This window comes from Rutidosis leptorrhynchoides, chromosome 4, assembly GCF_046630445.1.
Source record: "Rutidosis leptorrhynchoides isolate AG116_Rl617_1_P2 chromosome 4, CSIRO_AGI_Rlap_v1, whole genome shotgun sequence".
Taxonomy (NCBI): domain Eukaryota; kingdom Viridiplantae; phylum Streptophyta; class Magnoliopsida; order Asterales; family Asteraceae; genus Rutidosis; species Rutidosis leptorrhynchoides.
Window position 1 is genome coordinate 374,490,701 of NC_092336.1, and position 27,155 is coordinate 374,517,855.

The 27,155-nt window shown below is 31.5% G+C and overlaps 1 non-coding gene across 1 annotated transcript; it reads right to left on the reverse strand.

Annotated features, from left to right (window-relative positions):
* Positions 1-22,667: 22,667 nt before the first annotated feature.
* On the reverse strand, positions 22,668-22,774 carry LOC139846050 (small nucleolar RNA R71). The gene has a single exon (XR_011758796.1). It is a non-coding gene; the product is annotated as a small nucleolar RNA R71 (small nucleolar RNA).
* Between the last annotated feature and the right edge of the window lie 4,381 nt (positions 22,775-27,155).

Below are 27,155 nucleotides of genomic sequence, written 5' to 3' on the forward strand. Positions count from 1 at the left end.
TTCACATTGAAGGTATGCTCTGAGAGCTCGATAAAGTCTCTGCTGGTCTCTAAGTAATGCCCATGTAACATCTGGGTCATTCACGGTGGCTCCGTAATGAATCACAGTCTGCAGCTCACGTGTCTTTAGTGGCTCTGGATGCTCAGCGGGTCTCGAAGCTAAATGCCTGCAGCGTCGTACTAGAGGAGCTGGCGGTGCCGTACTGATGTCCTCCTCAACACTCTCAAGGATCAAACGCCTTGGACCTAATTGTTCCGTAGATGGCCTATGCTGATATGTGCTACTCTCCGATAGGTAAACCCTGGGAGTCCTTCTCCTGCGAACTGGAATGCAATAGGAAGCTCCTGAACTTGGCATTTTGCCTGAATACATTAAACAAACTTGTATGTACAAAGCGCAATTATGGCGCTTAGGGTTAGTGCACAGTAAAATATTTTGTAGACTGAAAATAATTTTAAAAATTAAGAAAATCAAAAGGATAACCAAGGGGTGCCTCCCAAGAGCGCTTTGTTTATCAAGTCGTTACAGCTCGACTTTTCCTAGTATGTCTTCAGAATGGAGCGGATTCTTGTAAGCAATCCGGATTGCCCACAGAGCATCGTCTAGTTTCTCGACCCATTTATTCCCATGATGGCCGACGGTACGTTCTAGAATTCTTTTGATTGCTCTGTTAGTGACTTCTGCCTGTCCATTCATCTGCGGATGATAGGCAGTGGACATCTTGTGGGTAACTCCATATTGTTGCATCACCTTCATAAATTGAGTATTACAGAAGTGTGTGCCTCTATCACTTATTGTAGCGCGGGGAGCTCCGAATCGGCATAAGAGTCTTTTCAGGAAGTTGGTGACGACCTTGGCATCATGGTTGGAAATGCTTGAGCTTTGACCCATCTGGAGACGTAATCTACTACTACGAGGACATATTCTTTCCCATAAGACTTAGGGAATGGCCCCATAAAGTCTAATCCCCATATATCGAAGATCTCGCGAGCTTGGATATTAGTCCGAGGCATCTCATTCTTCAGAGATAATACCTTGTCTTTGGCATGTGTCGCAACGCTTTACAAGCTCTTGCGCATCTCAGAATATAGACGGCCAATAAAATCCTGATTCGTAGACTTTTCTTGCGGTTAAGTTTTCTCCATGATGACCTCTAGTTGGTCCGTGGTGACACTGGTGAAGAATCCCTGCTGATTGTTTCTCATCTACGCACCTCCTGATTATTTGATCAGGGCAAATTATGAACAGGTACGGATCTTCCCAGTAGTAGTACTTAGCGTCCCTGAAGAATTTCCTTTTTCGGGATGTGCTCATTCCTTTTTGTACTACTCCAGCAACTAGGTAGTTGCTATGTCAGCGTACCAAGGAGTATCGGTAAATTGTGGTCCTATGTTAGCTTGTCCTAAGCTCATAAGCTGTTCCTCCAGAAATTGTCTCTGATATCTTGTTCAGCAAGTTGTTCCATCGCTGGGTTCTCCAAACGACTAAGATGATCTGCTGCGACATTCTCTACTCCTTTCTTATCTTTGATTTCAATGTCGAATTATTGAAGGAGTAAGATCCTGTAATGACCCAACCCGTCATTTCCGGCCCATAAAATTTTTTCCTTTTTAATATACATTAAATAACACTTTAGGTCCCATTACACAATTTTCAAAACGTATTTGTTATCAAGGTAAGTTCAACGAACTTAAAAACATACAATAATAATTTAAACTCCTGTATACAATAATACGTTAGTTAAATTATAACTCGGTTATTACTCATGACCCATTTAACTAAACCGATATACGTCACATGACCCGACTAGTTACTTTTACACAAAACCGAGCATGGTGATTGGGACTACGCTACCCAATCCTAAATCATGTCCAAAAGAAAGATCTTCTAAAGCAAACTAGCCAAGATCTCTAACCCCACGCTTACCCGAGCCGCCATCACGCGAACCTATAAAAATATCAACAACGAGAGGGTAAGTTAATGCTTAGTGAATGTAAAGATACTATACACCTACATATGCATAAAATGACTACGCATCACCAAGCACAAAAGTAAACACATACCACCTTCGCATAGTAATCAAGCTAATAATGAGCTCATACACAATGTAGCTACATGCTACGTAAACACCAAGCTAACGCCACAAGATTAGCTACAACACAACAATAAGTATATGCGCCTATACAATAAATATAATTAACAACATCAATAAGGTTAACCCCTTAACCTAAACCACATGAAGGTTGGCCGAACTTCACGCGACTCACTACCTTCAAACAACTTGACTATTAAGGATGGCCGAACTTCACGTGCCTTTATGAATCAAACATCACGCGACTCATACCTTAGTCAAACATCACAATAGGGTTGGCCGAACTTCACGCGCCTTAGTGAATCCGAACATCACGCGATTCACTACCCGAATCATCTCCACGACAAATGCTAGCAAAACCCATCGCCAAAGGATTTATCCAACACGCTAGCCAATCACAACATCAAGGGTAGTAACCCAAAACGCATAGGCATATCACATGGACCCGAAGCACAAGAGGAGTCCATTCTCCTACACAAACATAGAGTAAACCCGAGAAAGGGTCACCCTACACACCCGCACCCATCCTATGCATACATACACGTATAGTAAATTTACACTCACCTTAAATGCCTCGATGAAGTGCAATCCAAACCCGAAACTTGCCAATGGAACGTACCTATTCCATTTATAACATAATCATCAATACAAACTCATTTGGACTCTCGACCCACCCAAATGAACAACAAGTGCAAATCACACCCTTTTGCACTTTTAACGCTACTCGAAGGTCGAAAACCAACAAGACCAAATCCTGCGTACCCAACATACCTGAAAGTACCAACTTTAGCACTCGAACGCATTTTAACTCGAGTTTTGCTCGAAAACCCATTTTGACCCTTAAAAAGTCAAAATCTCACCGTTTGCTAGTTTTGACACCAAAACACATTTAAATCGAGTTTATACTTTTAACTTAACTTCTTTAAGTTTATAAACTTAATTAAAACGACAATCGGGCCACAATCATCATCAAACCCTAATTTTGACTCTATTCAAAATTAGTCAACCAATCGAACTCAAATGGTTTCCAATACATCAAAAATCACTAATACTAGTGATTATTCACTCTTTGCAAGTCTTACATGTTTAAACTTGCACACCAAACCCAAAACCCGCCTTCATCACTTATAAATCCGAGTTTTGGTGTTAATATTCAATTAACAACTAATGGGGTTTCATTTATGAACTCACAATCAAAAACCCTAAATTTAGATGATGAACACGAAAATGAAATTCGGATAGAAGACTCACCACTAGTATCACCACGTAGCTAAGAACGAGGAGAACAAAATTGCCTCTCGCGCCAAAGATCGAATCCCGCTCCTTCACCTTTGAATCACACTTTGATTGATTTGGGGTTTTGAAGTTTTGGAAGAAAATAGAAGAGAAAAAAGGAAAACAAATGAGAGAAATGAAATGAGAGAAATGAAATGGGTGGATGAGATTTAAGATCCCAAATCTGGCACACACGCGAAATGACCGAAATGCCCTCGATACCTCTTAAAATTACAAAATTCGGAACCAGTTTGCCTGCGTGGTCGCGCCGCGACGTCAAAGGTCCGCGCCGCAAGATCAGTCGTGGTCTGGGACCCTTTTTACCCGTGTGTTGTTCTCGAAACCATTGCAAAAACCGCACCGCGACTAGGAAGCTCCGCGCCACGATGATGAACATGTTTTGACCATTTTTCTCGTATCAACACCCTTCCACTCGTACACGCTTGGTTCTCTTCATTCACGAAACATACAAACACTTAGAACACGTATAACAACTCTTCGATCACTCTCGTACCCTTTACACACATGCATGCAACGTGTATACATATATATCTACATTTACTTATACATTCTTCGTTCACACATTTGAACCCTCTAAACTCCCACCTTGCATACCCACTTACATCGTTTTGTGCACATATTTACCTACTTACATGCATGCTCGCACTTCATAACCACACATCCCAACTCGTATGTTATTTCGTTAAACTCATCGTACGCTATCTATATATATATTTAGCACGTATTTACATCTATATATATTCGTCATACGTTGCTTGCACTATATATATATATATATATATATATATATATATATATATATATATATATATATATATAGTGGTAGGATCAAGAGGGAAGTAACCATTCAGGGGGAAGCGAGGGGAAGCAAAACTTTTTTTTCATTTTTTGAAAAAACTTTGTTCACGAACATTATAGATGAGATGAAAATATGAACATTTAGTAGAGACACTTTGTGATAAATATTTTTATTTTGGCGGGAAAACGCTTGAGGAAGTAATATATAACAATTATCGTGTTTTTCGAGCGTGTTTTGACGTTTTAGCTATTGGGGTTTATATATTAGGGTTTAGATATTAGGGTTTATAGGGTTTAGATATTAGGGTTTAGAAATTTAGGGTTTAGGGTTTAGATTTAGGATTTAGTTTGAGTTTTTAACACGAACGGTTTAGAGTTTAGGGTTTAGGGTTTAGGGTTTAGGGTTTAGGGTTTGGTGTTTTGGGTTTATGGAATAAACCCAAAACACCAAACCTTAAACCTTAAACCCTAAAACCTAAACCCTAAACTCTAAATCAGGCTAAATTTTAGTTCACAAAACATGGAAAAAAAAACGTTCATATTCTTCACGAACAATATTATCTTGAATGTTATTTTTGTCGATCATTTTCCCGCCTAAATAATAACATTCATCACGAAGTGTCTCTTCTAAATGTTCATATTTTCGTGTGATCTTGATGCCGGGAAAAAAAAATTCAAAAAAAAAAAGAAAAAAATAAAATTTTGCTTCCCCCCGCTTCCCCCCGATTGGTTACTTCTCCATTGATCCTGCCCCTATATATATATATATATATATATATATATATATATATATATATATATATATATATATATATATATATATATATATATATATATATATATATATATATATATAACGTATGAAATTCGGGTCTTACAGATCCATCGTAGGAGTCTCGGTTTAGCATCTTGCTTAGTGAATAGATACTTTAAGGCTGAATCATCTGTGTAATTACATGAACGAATAACTCATACGGGAATCATATTAGAAAAGTTTCATAACTTATATTAACACAAAGCAGAATAATAATCATAGACCAACTATTATCCCTTAGAAGGTTAAGCTAAGTGTTGCATATCATTCAATAGGCAGGACTTAATGCATATGCTAGATATGTGATGTGCATAACTAACATCTCAATTCTTCATGTTCAATTCAATTACATGATACATATCAATCTTGTGATGAGGACCAACATGCAAATAGACTGACAAATTATATAAGCTATTAAACACCAAGTAGATCAACTCAAGTTACTAGCTGAAATTCAATTACTACTAAGTTCTGATGCAATCATTAATTAAACAAATCTAAACAGAGGATCTTCGATTAAGCCTAACAATATCAAACTCTATTATATAGGTGTAATTCAAATTAAACAAGTTGATAGTGCTCTAAATGAACATATATTTCATAGCATTATCCTTCAAGAAAGACAAGCTTTTAGTTGCAATTGTTCTAATTTCAAGTAATTATCGTTTAAATAATAAAAGGTGAAGACAAAAGACAGATTCGACGATTTGAAGACGCAAATGACCAAAAATCTCAAATGTACAAGATACAATCCAAGTGGTTCAATTTATTGATGAGAAACGTCTCAAAATTACAAAAGTACAAGCCGCAAAACGCAAAGTACAAGATATTAAATTATACGAAAAGGCGTTCGAAAATCCGGAACCGAGACATGAACCAACTTTCAACGCTCGAAGCAACGGGGCTGAAAGTACAAGTCAACTATGCACAAGAATATAATATAATATTTAAATAATTCATAATAAGAATAATAATAAATAATAAAAAGTTGTTAATTGAGCATAGTTAAGGGGTCATAAGTGAAAATTTCAAATCAATATTTGCCTATAAAAGAAAGGCATTCGGAGGCTTTCAAACTACACTTTTTCAATTCTCTTTCTCTTAAACGTATGTAATATATATATATATATATATATATATATATATATATATATATATATATATATATATATATATATATATATATATATATATATATATATATATATATATATATATATATATATATAATTTTAATTTAAGTTTAATAATAATTGAGTTATTGTAAGAAATGTTTTACGGGTTTTAAGTCGAAACTCTGTCCGTGTAACGCTACGCTATAAATAATCATTGTAAGTTATGTTCTTCCTTTTTAAATTAATGTATCGTAACTAAGTTATTATTATGCTTATTTAAATCGAAGTAATCATGATGTTGGGCTAAATATTAAGATTGGGTTATTGGGCTTTGTACCATAATTGGGATTTGGACAAAAGACCGACACTTGTGAAAATTGGACTATTGACTATTAATAGATGGGGGGTATTGTCTAATTGAGTGACAACTCATTGGAATCCGTCGAACCTATCTTCAAATTATTTAATCTAATAATTAATAATGATTGTAGTTGTCCTATTTAGTGACGTTTATTTGGAATCTTTTACAATCATTTAATTAATTATTCGGGTTGGGTAATTGATTATTCAAACTGATCAAGTGGATAAATTAATATTCATAATTAATGAAAACAGGAGTGGATTACATACAGTGATAACTGGTGTAATTGTTGACAGAAGTGATAACTGCGTCACAGTTTAAATCCTCAATTAGTTGGAATATTTGACTTCGGGTATAAGGGTAATTTGACGAGGACACTCGCACTTTATAGTTATGACCGATGGACTGTTATGGACAAAAACCAGATGGACATATCAAATAATCCAGGACAAAGGACAATTAACCCATGGTAATAAATTAAAATCAAAACGTCAAACATCATGATTACGGAAGTTTAAATAAGTATAATTCCTTTATTTTATATCTCATCGTACTTTCATTTATTGTCATTTTATTTATCGTACTTTAAATTATCGCACTTTTATTTTTACGCTTTATTTATATTTTTAATTATTGTACTTTTATTTATCGTCATTTACTCAACGCTTTAAAATAAGTTCTATTTATATTTAATATTTTTGCATTAGGTTTTGACTGTGATATAAGACTTAAAATCGACAAACCGGTCATTAAACGGTAAAAACCCCCAAAGTTACCTATAATTACTATATATTACTAAATCTAGTTTAACTACTTAATTAACTAATTTACCCTAGTAGAGCACCCAATAAAAGTGTCCACGGATCGACCTCCCGGACTTTACCCTAACTATATTACTATACGATAGGTATACTTGCCTTTTGTGTTTTAGTTTAATTTAGGTGATTTCCAGTAGTAAATAAATATAAAACTGATAGCCGTTTCATACACACTCTAGAACACATCAAGTTTTTGGCGCCTCTGCCGGGGACACTTTTTGTGTCTTCACGAGGTATTTAAGTTTTTTTTAGTTAGATTTTGTAAAATATATAAATTTTAGATAAGTATAGTTTGAATTTTATAAAAAAAAAAAAAAAAAATAGCAATAGCTAAGGTAAACATATATATTATTGAGCATAGCTAAGTATCATAACACACACTATTTGATTAATTCACTTCATATGATCACTTTAAAAATGCAAATTAACAGTTCAAGTTAAAAACGATGAAAAGGTAACCATGTATGACACTTTAAAGCTACATCATGTCAATTAAACGCACAATTTTTACAATGTAACACCACTATTAAGTAGAGACACCTACACAATAAGACACGTCAAATTATGGACTAATTACCAATTACGTATAAAAATTCATAAACAGTTTAATAAAAAAGGTCATAAGTCACACTAAAGTTTGAGCTATCGTGTGCTAGTCAATCAACTAATTGTGAAATACTGTTAACTATACATGTTTAATCAAAGATATATTAATTTAAATATAATAATTTAATACATATAATAATATAATAACATTGAAATAAAATATAATAATATAATAATAATTTCGAATCAAATTTGAATCGTAAAGTTTTAAAAAGTCGTATTTATTAAATACTTCAGGGGTATATTATTTAACTTATAATTAATAATTTCTATCATTTCGTTTTTATGTGAATAGTAAATTAATAAATTTCGTTTCATTTACTATTCAATGAATAGTAAATGAATTAAAAAAGAGAGAGAGATTAGGTGCGATTAGGTGTAAATGTCTCGTAGCTAAGAATATTTCATAGCATTACTCACCTAGTTGAAATAATAATTACAAGCCGATTTAGGTGACTGTGTCTTTTCAAATATTCAAATATGACACCCTAGTAGTGCCTCTAGTTTAAATAATAAAAGAACACCCTAGTGGTTCAAGTTTTTGTCAAATTACGTATAAAAAAAATAAAAATAAAAAAAATCTTAAAATCTTGAAAAACACAAAAATATTGTAAATTTACGATTCACTTAGAGTAATTTTACCTTAATTTTAAGTTTAGTTTTGCCGTAGTTATTTTTATACTTCTAGATTTTTAGGTTTTGCCGTAAAATCCCTTAAGTGCCTTTTCTTTAGATTAAGATTTAGGTGCTTTAGAATTTTGCGACGCTGTTTATAAATTTTAGTGCCTTTTAAGTTATTGTCGTTTTGGATATAGAATTCCTTTTAAGCCTTAATACCTTTAGGCGCAACTTTTTAGATTAAGTTTTTAGACTTTTAAGTTTCGACGCGCTACTTTCTTATTATTATTTTTCGACACTTTATTTTTTTTGACATTTTTCGACGCGCAATCTTTTTCTTTCTTATTTCTCGACGCTCTAGTTTTTAGGACATAGAATTTTCTATTTCTTCTCTATAATTTCAAACGAAAAAATATTTTAAGCGATTAAATTTATAGACATCCAAATTTTCTGGTTCGTAGTAATAGTTGGATTTGTTAGTGGTAAGTTGTGGGCTTCCGATTTAAAGGGTCCTGGCTACCTGCTGCATCTATTGGCTATTCGAAACGTGGGCAAAATCAGAAAAGTCTATTAATTTGATAACTTATATAATTTTTATATTTATAACTAATAGGATACTCAGTGAATGCACCGAGCGAAATGTTCACCACCTTTCATACGTTCACCACCTGTAACCCGATCAAGACATCTAGCCAATATTATCGCCGTTGATTTTTCTTTAAAATCGTCATCTAGTCGAGCAAGTACTCCAATTCAAAATTTCGATAATCCATCTTTTGAACCCGATTTCACAATTGAGAACTCGGAGGATATTCAAGGACAATTCTAAGATCCTGAACTGAAAGGACCCCTCCTAATCCATCCGGACGAAGTCTATATTGATTACAAATGATTCACAATAGTTGATTACATCGTGAGGTACTTGACCTCTATATGATACATTTTACAAACATTGCATTCGTTAAAAAAAAACAAACTTTCATTTACATCGATAGTTAACAGCATGCCTACCATTTTATAATATATCCATCTATAATTGACTTAATAATAATCTTGATGAAATCGATGACTCGAATGCAACGTCATTTGAAATATGACATGAATGACTCCAAGTAATGTCTCTAAAACGAGCAAATGCACAACGAAATACTTCTTTCATACCTGAGAATAAACATGCTTTCAAGTGTCAACCAAAAGGTTGGTGAGTTCATTAGTTTATCATAAATAATCATTTCATAATTTTAATAGACCACAAGATTTCATACTTCCATTTCTCATAAACATACGTCCCATGCATAGAGACAAAAATATCATTCATATGGATTGAACACCTGGTAACCGACATTCACAATATGCATATAAGAATATCCCCATCATTCTGGGATCCTCCTTCGGACATGATATAAATTTCGAAGTACTAAAGCATCCGGTACTTTGGATGGGGCTTGTTGGGCCCGATAGATCTATCTTTAGAGTTCGCGTCAATTAGGGTGTCTGTTCCCTAATTCTTAGATTACCAGACTAAAAAGGGGCATATTCGATTTCGATCATTCAACCATATAATGTAGTTTCAATTACTTGCGTCTATTCCGTAAAACATTTATAAAAGCAGCGCATGTATTCTCAGTCCCAAATATATATATTGCAAAAGCATTTAAAAAGGGAGCAAATGAAACTCACACATATAAATATTTTAAAACAGTTAATAAAGCATTTGCATGTATTCTCAGCCCAAAAACGTAAAGAGTAAAAAGGGCAAATGAAACTCACACATATAAATATTTTAAAACAGTTAATAAAGCATTTGCATGTATTCTCAGCCCAAAAACGTAAAGAGTAAAAAGGGCAAATGAAACTCACGCATATAAATATTGTAAAACAGTTAATAAAGCATTTTCATGTATTCTCAGCCCAAAAACGTAAAGAGTAAAAGGGATTCAAATGAACTCACGCATATAAATATTGTAAAACAATTAATAAAGTATTTGCATGTATTCTCAGCCCAAAAATGTAAAGAGTAAAAAGGTAAATGAAACTCACCTAATGTATTTTGTAGTAAAAATACATATGACTATAATGAATAACTGAACAATGCAGGGTTGACCTCGGATTCACGAACCTATATCAAGTATATATATTAACACACATAATTGCAATCGAACAAATTTATATATTATAGGTGATTTAATTGTTATTTTAATTATGTGTTTCATTAATAACCTAATTATTTACATTTATTAATATTTAATATAAAAGTATTACTATAGTTATGTTATATATATTAACTATGATTTTATATAACTAATAGTTATGTGATAAATAATCTTGAAAATGATAATAAATAACAACTTGTTTTATTTTACAATAATAATAATAATAATGGTTATTATGATAATAATATTGGTACTAGTATTAATAATAACAATAATAATATAAAAATAATTATTTTGTTGTCAAAATAATAATAATAATAATAATAATTGTGATAAAAATGATAATTTTTCTAATAGTGATAATAATAGTAATAAAAATGATACTTTTAATAAAAATGATAGTTTTAATAATAATAATAATAATAATAATAATAATAATAATAATAATAATAATAATAATAATAATAATAATAATAATAATAATAATAACGATAACGATAACGATAACGATAATAATATAATAATAATAATGAAAGTATTAGAAAGGCTACCTTTATGTATAAGCCCTTAAAAAAATAAACGCCTCTGCATGGACTCGAACCCACGACCTCTCGCTTAACTATCAACACTTCTAACCATTTTTCCATTTTTACCTTTCTAACTAAACACCCTGACTAATTATATTTAACCCGTGTTTCGTTTCTCTTCTTAAACTTAAAACCCATTTTATCACATCTCTATTGTCCTAATTATCATTATAACCATCCTCCAAATCATTAACTCGTATCATCACCCTTCGTTCTAACATCATCATGAAATAATCCCGTAATCATAATCATCAACGTATTCATCATTGAACCATTGTTATTTGTGGATATTTGAGATTAGTTACTAGTATATCATTCTGGCCCATCTTTGTTTCGGCCCAACAGTAGACTCGCAAGCCCAATTAGAAAACTCCAATTCAATTAGGTTTTAGGTCTGGTGTTTGATCGATAGAAATTATTTGCAGAGTTCAAGATGCTCCGGTCGTGAAGTTCTTCGAACAGGCGATTACCAGCGGTGGTTCACAACAGTTCTTGATAAAGATGCTTGAAGGTAATTATCAGCTCGATTAAATGGTTTGATGAGTTATGGTTTATTAAATTAACAGGCGGTTCGGATTGAATTTATCAAGCAACAATTGATGAATAAATGGAGGAGGGATCAATGGAAAATTTTCTATAGATCACGACTAATTGTTTTGCTAAAGTGAAGTCGATTGAAACAACCGTTGGAAACTGCAATCGACCAAGAACAGAATCAGGTAGTTCTTCATGGTTTTAAATTTTTTTTTTTTTTCGGAATTTGATGTGTTTGCAGATGTTGAAATTAACATACAATCTTCTGAAAAATTGTGTATCAATTGTTCGTGAAACAGATTGATTATTTATAAATTTTTAATTTGTTTCAATTTTAAACAATGCAAATCCAGTTGCCTTTTTGATTATATGTTTTGACTTTGAAATTCATTCTTGAATCTTGATGTTAGTATCTGAAAAATTGTAAATAGTCGAAATAGATGAATTCTAACCTTCCTGTAATAGAAATTTCAAAGATTGATTTGAATGTGGGCATCTGACTTGAACAAGCCCCAAACAGAGAAAAAAAAATAGATAGATGTGTTTTTCCTTCGATTTGGATTAGCAGAAGTTTAGATAGAAGTAAGAGATATTACTACCACTATAATGATCCAATTGACGATTGTTTTGTAGCTAAATGGATTCGACAGAAAGTATTGAATCAGGAAAAATATATAAAAGTAGAATGTGACTCCTAACCGATTTTGTATTGTAATTCTTGTTTGAGATTGACTTGTTATCCAGTTTAGAGACAAACACATCAATTTAATACAGTAGATGGGGATGTGAAACTAATTTTGGATTCTTATCTGAATGAATTCGCAAGCCAATTTATTAATAACAATAATATAGATATAGATAATATTTATAATAATACAATTACTATTCTAATTCTAATAATAATAATAACAGAAATAATAATAATAGTATTTATAATAATGATAATTATATTAATAGTAATAAATAATAATGATACTAAAAATCCTAAAAATTATACTAATCACATTATTACTGATAATAATAATAAATTGTATTAATTTCTAGTAATAAATACTATAACAATAATAATATTAATAATAATAATATTGATAAAGATAATAATAACAATACATAACTATTAATAATAATTAAAATTGTAATGTTACTACTAATTACGATATGATTAATGATAACAACAATACTACTAATACTACTAATAGTAGTAATGAAAGTAATAATAATATTAGTAAAGATAGCAACTTAAATATAACTAATACTGATATAAATTATTAATATTAATATTAATAAAAATAATGGAAGTAATAGTAATCTTATTATAACAACTATATTTTAAATGGTTAATATTATATTATTAATTATGTAATATTTAATAATCATATAATATATTATATAATAACTTTTATTGATTCTTTAATTTTATATATTATAATATACCTATAATAGTTATACATAGAAGTCATATGTCTTTATATATAGATTCATTTTAAATTATACATAATTATTTTACATATTTAGTTATAATGTTTATTTTATATTTTTAATTTATTATATATACTTACATTTATATATATATATATATATATATATATATATATATATATTTACAAACAATTGTTCGTGAATCGTCGGAAATGGTCGAAAGTCAAATACATTCATAAAAAAAAAATAGTTCAAACAATTTGAGACTCAGTTTAATAGACCTTGCTTATCGTATCGAAATCATATAAAGATTAAGTTTAAATTTAGTCAGAAATTCCCGGGTCATCACAGTACCTACCTGTTAAAGAAATTTCGTCCCGAAATTTGAGTGGGATGGTCATGGCTAACAATAAAAAATGTTTTTTTATGACGATTATGAGTTGATAAATAGAGTTTTATCATTATGGAGTAATATAGATAAAACGATTCGATCATGTGAAACGTACGAGTGAAGCTAACACGCAATAGTGAAACAAGAAAGACAAGTTTCATCATAAATTTTGACTAGTCATGGTTGAATTTAGAAAATAAAGTTCGCCTTAACTTTTGACATTGTCTTGATTGAATTCCGGAATTCAAGGAATTTAAAGAAAATCTTCGAAATCTAAAAGATTTGATTCTTCAGGATTTATGGAAATTAAGGTCTCTATAATTAAATACGGTGATCTGCCTTGATTACTCTGTCTGATATTTTCATTATAAATTTACCTTTTCCGTTCCATTTGTTTTCACCACTTCTATACTTAATTCCCAAATTCAAAAGATTTATGAAAATGCTTAACCCTGTTTTGATCCTTGTTCTTATTCTAACTATCGCAATGATCGTTCTTCTTTTCCAACTCCCACCTGAAGAATTTGTTTATTTCTATTATGCTCTAGGGATTATTGTATTCATAATCCTCCCGTGTCTTTATATTGCTATACGCACTGATATCCACAGTTTGTAATTTCGGTGTTGTTGTTGGGCTTTATATTTTCCCTTATATATCGGAGCTTCATGTTCTTGTTTTCTCTTCTCGACTTTAAATCAAGCGAATAATGGTCCAGAATTCGTAGGTATAGAATTTCGAATGAATTTAATGTTCTAAACAAGAAAGAACGTAATAGCACGATTTGATTTGTCAAATTACCAGAATCACTGAGAATAGAACTATCAAGAATATATTTTCTTGATATGTTCAGAAATTAAGCAGAATGAAAGAGTTATGTAACATGACACATGATGATGTTATAGTCTGTGAATCATCACGTTCCATTAGAAACTCAGCATGACTTACTATAATATAATCACGTTGATCAAGTGTCATTATATTATACTAACTCATGCATCAGTTCCCAACATTACTTCAATAACATTCATATTCTAAACTCGAAAGTTTACAGAATATAGAAACTAACAGTTTCTATATGATGTAATACTGATTGCACGAAGAGATTAATGATTTTAGATAAGAATAGTTATGAAAATATCTTCAGAAATATGGAGGATATTTATAATGAAAGATATGATAATATCTTTGAATATCTAAGATTAAAGGATGATGGAGACTTTTGTCCGCAAGGGTTTAGAGTAAGGAGCAAGATATTCGCTAAAGACTTCAGCAGGCATTGAATCTTTTGGATTCTTTGAAGTCAAACTTATTCTTTGTGATTTGTCCACGGTTTCTTTTATAGTTTCGCATAATTCGCCTTCAGGTACTAAATTTTTCTATTGAATGTTTCCAATATAATGATACACGGGAAGCACGAAGAGGTATATAATTTTGGACGAGAATATTTATGAAAATATCCTCAGAAATATCGAAGATATTGATGATGATATTTTGGAATTTCTAAGTTCGATGGTTGATGGAGAAAGATTTTTCCGCAAGATTTTAACATGAATTCGGAGCAAGATATTCTCTAAAGATTTCAACGGATCCAGAATTATCTGGATTCTTTGAATACAGAGTATGGTCCTTGTATTTGTCCTTGGTCTTCTTCATGGTTAGCTCAATCCGTTTTCCAGTTCCAACTTTTCTGAGCTTTTCCAACATACTATTCTTTATCATCAAACTTTCGATGATTAAGGTCGTTTTACGATTGTCTATGGTTTCTGCTGCTTCATTCAACTTTTTCAACATTCAGAGTATTGATTTGTGACTGAGTGTTTTTCAGAATTTCAGAATAAGAGATCATAATTCTAAGAGATAAATGTTATATGTATACATATAACATTTGATGTAGACATGCTGCAAGATTTCAAAATACTAATTGCTGATTCTCGGTAATTGGTATGGCAGTTCTTGTTACAAGGTGCGGATGAGTTCATGATAAGTCTTTAATAGATAAATATAGTGATTTGTCAGAGAGATTTAAGCCAAGGAGCAACGAGGTTGTTGGTACATCCGCTGGTGATGTGGGGGAATATAAAAGGTTTTCCAAGTAACAGTAAAAGAGTACGCATATAAATCAAGGTTATAATAAGGTTGTTTCGAATGAAAAGTCGAAGTTGACTTGCTAGAGCTGTGACAAAATTGATTAATTTGGAAAGAGATTACAAAGATATTTTCGGTAATAATAACGCTAAAGGAATTAGCACAGCTATGCTTTAAACGTTTACTCAAGTTCCGAATGTTTTCAGGTGCATAACTATATGCATCGATCTTGTTTTCCGTAGATGAAGTGCGGCTGGTTCATCCTCTCGATTGAGGTGTTTTCAAGTATCATGAAAGGTTTGAACGCCGATCGTAATCGTCAAGATATAATGAAGTTTAGGATGAAATCAAGTGGCAAACTTGAAGAATTGTTTTGTTTCATATGTTATAATCAATATTTTATTTCATTTTAATTGTCCAATTTTATTAGTCCACAGTCGATAGTCCACAGTTGACAGTCCAATAATTCATATATAATATAATATATAATATTCGAATTAATTAATACGTATCGTTACCCATGTACATGTCTCAGACTCGATCACAACTCAAAGTATATATATTATTTGAGAATCAACCCCAACCCTGTATAGAGAACTCGATCATTAATGGATATAGAGTGTCTATGGTGATTCCAAATAATATATATAGATGTGCCGATATGATATGTCAAAACCTTGTATACGTGTCTCGATATTTAAAGTGCGTAAAAATAAATAACAGAAATTTAAATGACGATAAATAAAGTGCGTAAAGTAAATAACAGAAATTAAATGACGATAAATAAAATTGCGAGAATGTAAATTGCGATAAATAAAATGTAATCAGTTAGCTAGGAACAATTAGCTAGGAACAGTTAGCGTGGATTCTTAACAAAATTTCTCATAGTTAATTTGTTTGTTTCTAACAAATTTTATTTTGTCAAATGTTTTCTTCATTATGCCACTTGTTGGATTCTGATAAATCAAAATCCAAATATGAAATTGGATGAATATGATTATTCTGTGGTGAACGGATTTGTATATCGGTGGATGTAAGTAGGATAGTATATGACTGTTGAAACAGATTCGAAGAACGTACAATGTAACTTTTTAATGTGAAATTTAAATATTCCTCGGGTATTACCTACCCGTTAAAATATTTTCACCATTAACAGTTTGTACAAGAGAATTTTTAATTACCATCTTTATGAAAACATATATACATATATATTTTCTTCAGATGTATTCATGGATTTAATGAGTTAATATGATATTAAACTCATTTGCTTTTCGGTTGGAACTAGAATAAATAATCTCTAAAACTTTAGAGATTACATATTCACCATGTCGAACGAAGATAAATGAGGTAGAACGATACGTAGAACGAAGATCATACTCAAAGTACAGATGACGATATTGAAGCATGGATTGTTGATGGTACTGGTGCTGTTATTGATGGTACTGTTGGTGCCGGTGATGTTGCTGAAGCTGGTACATTTTGCACCATATTCTCCGAATTGATTATTCGAGCGCGAAGTTCGTTGACTTATTACTCCAGGATAATTGTCGGTCGGAACGAGTGGATGAATAAGGTTCAGAATTGTGGATAGAATATAATCTTGTCGAGTTACCCTGGAAATGAGACTGAAAATGGTGTCTCGAACAGGTTTGCCGGTAAACGCTTCAGGTTCATGTTCAAGAGATGAATTCGGTTGGTGGAAGGGATTACCTTCTACGCGTTTCCATTAATTAAGTCGATTACGAACCCATCAGATGAATTGATAATGGCTGATTGGTTGATTCATGCTAATGACGCTATTTTCGGAGTTTAGGTGAACATCTATGTCGGAATAGCTGTCGGAATAACTATCGGAATAGCTATTGAAATCTGAGGGACTCGAACTGGTTGCAGGATTCATCTCGTACGATCAGATGAAGGATTTTCAATAAGAAATAGATTATAGGATGTAGATTAGTACCCTACAATACATAATTTACATATGCATATATAATACTAAAATCCCATAAGTTATGGAGGAATCTACGGAATTTGTCAGGCAAAGGTAAAAATAACAGATACGCTATGATATGAATTTATCTATACACTGTCTATGCAATAGAGGCAGTAAGACATGTCTAGACTATGAATGATAAGCAAGTAATTCCTAAGGATGATAAGCAGATGATTTCCGACTGAAAATGATAAGCAAAACTTTTGACATGCAGACATGGTTGAAGTCCAGACTCACTAATGCATCCTAACGACTTATCAGTTAGACACACTAATGCCGACATGGTTTGCTAAGACCACCGCTCTGATACCAACTGAAAGGACCCGTCCTAATCCATCCAGACGAAGTCCATATTGATTACAAGCGATTCACAATAGTTGATTACATCGCGAGGTACTTGACCTCTATATGATACATTTTACAAACATTGCATTCGTTAAAAAAACAAACTTTCATTTACATCGATAGTTAACAGCATGCCTACCATTTTATAATATATCCATCTATAATTGACTTAATAATAATCTTGATGAAATCAACGACTCGAATGCAACGTCATTTGAAATATGACATGAATGACTCCAAGTAATGTCTCTAAAACGAGCAAATGCACAACGAAATACTTCTTTCATACCTGAGAATAAACATGCTTTCAAGTGTTAACCAAAAGGTTAGTGAGTTCATTAGTTTATCATAAATAATCATTTCATAATTTTAATAGACCACAAGATTTCATACTTTCATTTCTCATAAACATACGTCCCATGCATAGAGACAAAAATATCATTCATATGGATTGAACACCTGGTAACCGACATTCACAATATGCATATAAGAATATCCCCATCATTCCGGGATCCTCCTTCGGACATGATATAAATTTCGAAGTACTAAAGCATCCGGTACTTTGGATGGGGCTTGTTGGGCCCGATAGATCTATCTTTAGAGTTCGCGTCAATTAGGGTGTCTGTTCCCTAATTCTTAGATTACCAGACTAAAAAGGGGCATATTCGATTTCGATCATTCAACCATATAATGTGGTTTCAATTACTTGCTTCTATTCCGTAAAACATTTATAAAAGCAGCGCATGTATTCTCAGTCCCAAAAATATATATTGCAAAAACATTTAAAAAGGGGGCAAATGAAACTCACACATATAAATATTTTAAAACAGTTAATAAAGCATTTGCATGTATTCTCAGCCCAAAAACGTAAAGAGTAAAAAGGGCAAATGAAACTCACACATATAAATATTTTAAAACAGTTAATAAAGCATTTGCATGTATTCTCAGCCCAAAAACGTAAAGAGTAAAAAGGGCAAATGAAACTCACGCATATAAATATTGTAAAACAGTTAATAAAGCATTTGCATGTATTCTCAGCCCAAAAACGTAAAGAGTAAAAAGGATTCAAATGAACTCACGCATATAAATATTGTAAAACAATTAATAAAGCATTTGCATGTATTCTCAGCCCAAAAATGTAAAGAGTAAAAAGGCAAATGAAACTCACCTAATGTATTTTGTAGTAAAAATACATATGACTATAATGAACAACTGAACAATGCAGGGTTGACCTCGGATTCACGAACCTATATCAAGTATATATATTAACACACATAATTGCAATCGAACAAATTTATATATTATAGGTGATTTAATTGTTATTTTAATTATGTGTTTCATTAATAACCTAATTATTTACATTTATTAATATTTAATATAAAAGTATTACTATAGTTATGTTATATGTATTAACTATGATTTTATATAACTAATAGTTATGTGATAAATAATCTTGAAAATGATAATAAATAACAACTTGTTTTATTTTACAATAATAATAATAATGGTTATTATGATAATAATATTGGTACTAGTATTAATAATAACAATAATAATATAAAAATAATAATTTTGTTGTCAAAATAATAATAATAATAATAATTGTGATAAAAATGATAATTTTTCTAATAGTGATAATAATAGTAATAAAAATGATACTTTTAATAAAAATGATAGTTTTAATAATAATAATAATAATAATAATAATAATAATAATAATAATAATAATAATAATAATAATAATAATAATAACGATAACGATAACGATAACGATAATGATAATAATATAATAATAATAATGAAAGTATTAGAAAGGCTACCTTTATGTATAAGCCCTTAAAAAAATAAACGCCTCTGCATGGACTCGAACCCACGACCTCTCGCTTAACTATCAACACTTCTAACCATTTTTCCATTTTTACCTTTCTAACTAAACACCCTGACTAATTATATTTAACCCGTGTTCCGTTTCTCTTCTTAAACTTAAAACCCATTTTATCACATCTCTATTGTCCTAATTATCATTATAACCATCCTCCAAATCATTAACTCGTATCATCACCCTTCGTTCTAACATCATCATGAAATAATCCCGTAATCATAATCATCAACGTATTCATCATTGAACCATTGTTATTTGTGGATATTTGAGATTAGTTACTAGTATATCATTCTGGCCCATCTTTGTTTTGGCCCAACAGTAGACTCGCAAGCCCAATTAGAAAACTCCAATTCATTTAGGTTTTAGGTCTGGTGTTTGATCGATAGAAATTATTTGCAGAGTTCAAGATGCTCCGGTTGTGAAGTTCTTCGAACAGGCGATTACCAGCGGTGGTTCACAACAGTTCTTGATAAAGATGCTTGAAGGTAATTATCAGCTCGATTAAATGGTTTGATGAGTTATGGTTTATTAAATTAATAGGCGGTTCGGATTGAATTTATCAAGCAACAATTGATGAATAAATGGAGGAGGGATCAATGGAAAATTTTCTATAGATCACGACTAATTGTTTTGCTAAAGTGAAGTCGATTGAAACAATTGTTGGAAACTGCAATCGACCAAGAACAGAATCAGGTAGTTCTTCATGGTTTTAAATTTTTTTTTTTTTTTTTTTTTTTTGGAATTTGATGTGTTTGCAGATGTTGAAATTAACATACAATCTTCTGAAAAATTGTGTATCAATTGTTCGTGAAACAGATTGATTATTTATAAATTTGTAATTTGTTTCAATTTTAAACAATGCAAATCCAGTTGCCTTTTTGATTATATGTTTTGACTTTGAAATTCATTCTTGAATCTTGATGTTAGTATCTGAAAAATTGTAAATAGTCGAAATAGATGAATTCTAACCTTCCTGTAATAGAAATTTCAAAGATTGATTTGATTGTGGGCATCTGACTTGAACAAGCCCCAAACAGAGAAAAAAAAAATAGATAGATGTGTTTTTCCTTCGATTTGGATTAGCAGAAGTTTAGATAGAAGTAAGAGATATTACTACCACTATAATGATCCAATTGACGATTGTTTTGTAGCTAAATGGATTCGACAGAAAGTATTAAATCAGGAAAAATATATAAAAGTAGAATGTGACTCCTAACCGATTTTGTATTGTAATTCTTGTTTGAGATTGACTTGTTATCCAGTTTAGAGACAAACACATCAATTTAATACAGTAGATGGGGATGTGAAACTAATTTTGGATTCTTATCTGAATGAATTCGCAAGCAAATTTATTAATAACAATAATATAGATATAGATAATATTTATAATAATACAATTACTATTCTAATTCTAATAATAATAATAATAACAGAAATAATAATAATAGTATTTATAATAATGATAATTATATTAATAGTAATAAATAATAATGATACTAAAAATCCTAAAAATTATACTAATCACATTATTACTGATAATAATAATAAATTGTATTAATTTCTAGTAATAAATACTATAACAATAATAATATTAATAATAATAATATTGATAAAGATAATAATAACAATACATAACTATTAATAATAATTAAAATTGTAATGTTACTACTAATTACGATATGATTAATGATAACAACAATACTACTAATACTACTAATAGTAGTAATGAAAGTAATAATAATATTTGTAAAGATAGCAACTTAAATATAACTAATACTAATATAAATTATTAATATTAATATTAATAAAAATAATGGAAGTAATAGTAATCTTATTATAACAACTATATTTTAAATGGTTAATATTATATTATTAATTATGTAATATTTAATAATCATATAATATATTATATAATAACTTTTATTGATTCTTTAATTTTATATATTATAATATACCTATAATAGTTACACATAGAAGTCATATGTCTTTATATATAGATTCATTTTAAATTATACATAATTATTTTACATATTTAGTTCTAATGTTTATTTTATATTTTTAATTTATTATATATACTTACATTTATATATATATATATATATATATATATATATATATATATATATATTTACAAATAATTATTCGTGAATCGTCGAAAACGGTCGAAAGTCAAATACATTCATAAAAAAAAAATAGTTCAAACAATTTGAGACTCAGTTTAATAGACCTTGCTTATCGTATCGAAATCATATAAAGATTAAGTTTAAATTTAGTCAGAAATTCCCGGGTCATCACATGAACCACTAATCATTCCTCCTGAATCACAAACCGTTAAATCAAAATCGTCTAGTAATTCAGATTCAGCAAATTCAAAAATGGAAGTAACAGAACCTCAAAGTATGGAAGACCGAATGAGAGCCATACACACGGGCCAAGGTCACGCCATTAATCAGCCAGATGTTAGAGCATCAAATTTTGAAATCAAAGGATAAATCCTACACATGATCACCAATCAGTGCCAATTTGGTGGTACAACAAAAGAAGATCCAAATGAACATCTTCGAACTTTTAATAGGATTTGCAATCTATTTAAAATCCGAGAAGTTGAGGATGAAACTATTTATCTTATGTTGTTCCCCTGGACTTTAAAAGGAGAGGCCAAAGATTGGTTAGAATCGTTACCTGAAAGAACGATTGACACATGGGATGTTTTAGTTGAGAAATTTCTTCAAAGATTCTTTCTGACATCTAAAGCCGTGAGACTTCAAGGAGAAATTGCCACGTTCGTGCAAAAGCCAAATGAAACATTATATGAGGCATGGACAAGATTTGGAAGGATGTTGAGAGGATGTCCTCAACACGGTTTAGATACTTTTCATATAGTACAAATCTTCTATAAAGGCATAGACATCGCCACACGAAAAGACATCGACACAGCAGCTGGTGGTTCCATTATGAAGAAAACCGCAACCGAAGCTCACAAAATTATTGATAACACAGCCTCCCACTCACATGAGTGGCACCAAGAAAAAGATATCTTTCGTTCATCTAAAGCGGCTAGAGCCGATTCTAGCCATGACATTGATTCCATTTCCGCAAAGATAGATGCTTTCGAGAGACGAATGAAAAAGATGAATAAAGATATTCACGCAATACGAATCAGTTGTGAGCAATGCGGTGGACCACACTTAACAAAAGATTGTCACATCGAACAAACAATGGAACAATGTGAGAATGTTTCCTACATGAACCAAAGGCCGGGAAATAATTATCAAAATAATTATCAACCGCCAAGGGTAAACTTCAATCGAAATCAGAACATTCTTTACAATCCAAAAGGACCCGATAATAACTCGTATAACCAATAAGGTCCGAATAACCAACCAACTCAAAACAACACTTTCAATCAACAAAGACCCAGCTTGTATAAACCACCACAACAAACCGAAGAGAAAAAGTTAAATCTGGAAGAAGTGGTATTTAAGCTAGTTGAATCTCAAACACAATTTATTGAAACTCAAACCCAAACGAACGAGAGGTTTGATCAGTTATTTAGAACTCAACAAGCTTCCATTTTGAATCTAGAAAAACAAGTAGGTACTCTTGTTAGATTGATGAGTGAAAGGGAACAAGGAAAGCTACCGAGTAATACTGAAGAAAATCCTCGAAATGAAAATGTTAACATGGTTTCAACAAATTCTAAAAAACCAGCTCCAGAAGATGGGAAGGTTTTAGATGTGAGTAACAATGAAGAAGTTACAACACCACCACCACCACCCGAGTATGTAAAACCGGTGGTGGCACCATACAAACCACCCATCCCGTTTCCAAGAAAAGGAGTTGAGTATGAGCAAGTAATGGGTAATAAAGTTTGTGATACCTTTGGAAAGAAGAAGAAGAAGAATAAGAAAGTACAAGAAACAAAAACCATAAAGATAAACCCGGTGAATACAGTTCTACCAAAACCTCCACCTAGAGTAGGTGATCCGGGTGAATTCATTGTTCCTTGTCTACTTAGTGATTGTGTCATGTATGATGCACTAGCAGATTTAGGTGCAAGTGTGAGTGTTATGCCTCTTTCATTATATAAGAGATTAGGAGTAGGTGAGTTAAGTCCAACGGAAATGAATGTTCGACTCTTTGATCAAACCATTAAGCACCCAGTTCGAATTGCTGACAACCTACCCGTTCAAGTAGGTAATTTAACCTTTCTAGTCGAATTTATTGTCATTGACATAGAAGAGGACCCAAACATTCCTCTAATTTTAGGTCGACCATTCTTAGTGTCCACCGGGGCGTTATTTGATATAAGAAAGGGTAGAATGACACTTAGTAATGATGAAAAATCAATCACCTTTATAATTCGAAAGTCTAAATCTCCTCCAACCAAAACCGTTGAACCAGCAAAAACGATTGGTAAGAAACATGTTGTTTTACCAACTCCAACGGTAGTGCTTAACAATAATAAAATGCCTAAGTGTGGGGAAAATGAAGTAACACCTAATGATGACCTGATAACAAAGAACCCCGTTGTTGATACGAAATTAAATGATCCCGTTATTAACAGTTCAATGAAGAAACTTTTTAAACGGGTTTATGATGCTAGAAGTAAGGGGAATTTTAAGTTATGTAACCGGTTAGTATCCAATCTATCGCCTAAAGAAAAGGCAAAACTAGTTGAATTTGTGGATATTACAGAAGAAGCTGGTCACTGGCTTAAAGCAAAAGTCACAGATATGCAAGTTAATTATGGTCCAAGAGAAATTGACGATGAAGCTAATCACAATTTCAACACCACAGCTACCTAAGTGTGGGGAGATTCAAATGTTCTAAAAAGAAAACGCTGTCTAGAGTTAGTTGTTCTGTTCTCGTGTAGTTCCGAGAATGGAATCCGATTGGTCTTTTCCACTAGCAGACACTAAAGAACTAGTTTTCTCCCCCCATTCTGAATTTTTGTTTTGTAGGTTTTGTATATGCATTTTTAAATTTAATTTTTGTGTGATTTTAAAAAACAAAAATTTACTTTATTTCATTAAGTTTAAAAAATGATTTCTAAAATTCATCGTAAGTTGAAGACTAGGTCATGAAACCGAAATTGCTTTACCCGAGGGCGGGGCGAAAAATTTTGTTATCATTATTTTTAATTTTATTGATCTAAAGTATACAAAAAAAAAACCCAAAAATCTTTACTTTTAAAACAATCGCTTTAAAAACGATAAATTTTAAATTTTGTCGAGGGACGGACTAGGTAAACATACCGAAACTACCTAAAGTAAAAGGAAACAAAATTTTAAAAATTATTCATTTAAATTGTTTTAATAAATAAAGATTTTATAAAAAAAATAAAAATATATAAAAGTATGTATATATATGTTTGTAGTTATCTCATGTACAAAACAGGGTAAAACAGCGCATTTTCAAAGACTGACATTAAAGTTCAGCAAAAGCTACTAATTTTGACGACAAGACGCAAAATATCAAATGTGATATAAAATAATATGTTTGCAAACTCGGTATTTTTAATCACTTTTCTACACTAATCACCCTCATGAATTTATAATTATAGTCTGATTTCATGCAAATGAGGGCATTGCATGATCTCAAGTGTGGGGAAGGGTTATAAATTCTCTCGGGTTTACACTTAGTTTAATTGCCAAATTTTGTGAAAATTTGAAAAATTTTCAACTAAATGAATTCAAAATCATGTTTATACATATTTATGAACGATAAAACTAGGTTATAATACCGAAATTATTGTTACCTCGGAGAGAACATAAATGGAGAAACAACCCAAAACGTTAGAATTCATTTAAAATGGAATAGAGGAGAATAAAAAGGCAAAGAAAAAAATAAATAAAAGCTAAGTGTGAGAAGAATTTACCAAGTTATTTAAAACACATATCACATATGTTTGTACAAGATTATTACATGTACTTTTGTTTTGAAAGATTTTAATCAGTTTTACCCGATTTACTGTAATATATTTGAAAGAAATATGGATCTACACGATGAATCAATTCCATCATTAAAAGGAAGTAAAGTGTTCCGAAAAAGACACGCGCTTCTTGATTTAGGTAAGGAAGTTGTTGTCTAGACCAGCTGTAGGTTGACAAAAAATCAAGAAAAGTCATCTCTAAAATCAGCAGGAAATCCACGGACCTCAGCATCAAACAGGGTCGTCAAGTGGTCAGACTTATCCTAACCATGAGAGGATCTGTCTCGTAAAATGGGGAGGGCACCATGCAAATTAGCTTGATAAGACTAATGAATCAGACCCCTAGAAAGGATAATCTCCTTAAAGATTAAAAATCAGCATTTAAGACTGATATTACTCAATCCTTGAGATTGACCTTAAAAATTGAGAATTACAACTCATGGAATTCAATGATATCTAAACTCGAGCTTGAACGAGAAAATATTTTGATCAAAATTAAAATCGATTTGTTTTCTGAAAACCCATTTTCAATGCGTTCATTACCATTGAACGTAAAATCCTAGGAATTCACCTGGAATTCATTAGGTCACCTGAACCAAATCGGGTATCAACCGTAAGAACGGTGGTTGCATAGCATGGTCGAAGACAGGACCTTGTGCCAGACCGAAAAACTATAGGGTGATCTTTACTATTGCTCCTACAAAGGATAGTAATGGCATCCGACACGATATAGACCATAATCAAAAGCATGTCAAGGGACATTGCCTTAACAGTTGCTTGTTCAACGCTTTCCTTTACAACCGGACGGTAGTTTACCGAAAGGTAATATACGGAGCAAGTAAACTGGACGTGTTCCTTTCCCAATACAAGGTTAGCAAGTGGGTGACACAAAACCGCAAGTTTTGAGCTAAAATTTTCAAATCTGAAACCCACAAAACCCACAAAAACAATTTACAAACTCCGGTGAAGGGTTATTTCGAAAAACTTATCTAGGGTAAAAGCTAGATTGAATTTTCAAAAGATCAAATGTTTTCATAAAGATCCAATTTCCTTAAAGGATCTAAATTTTCATAGTCACGTGGGACTGTAAACCACAGCGTTACTATCATTGTTTATACCGCCATATCAAAATCACTGATGTACAAAGTGTGAGAATAAAAAAGTGATTCGAGTGAAGTGTGATTTTATTTCAAGTTCCGTATTGCTTGAGGACAAGCAACGTTCAAGTGTGGGGATATTTGATAGTGCTCTAAACGAACATATATTTCATAGCATTATCCTTCAAGAAAGACAAGCTTTTAGTTGCAATTGT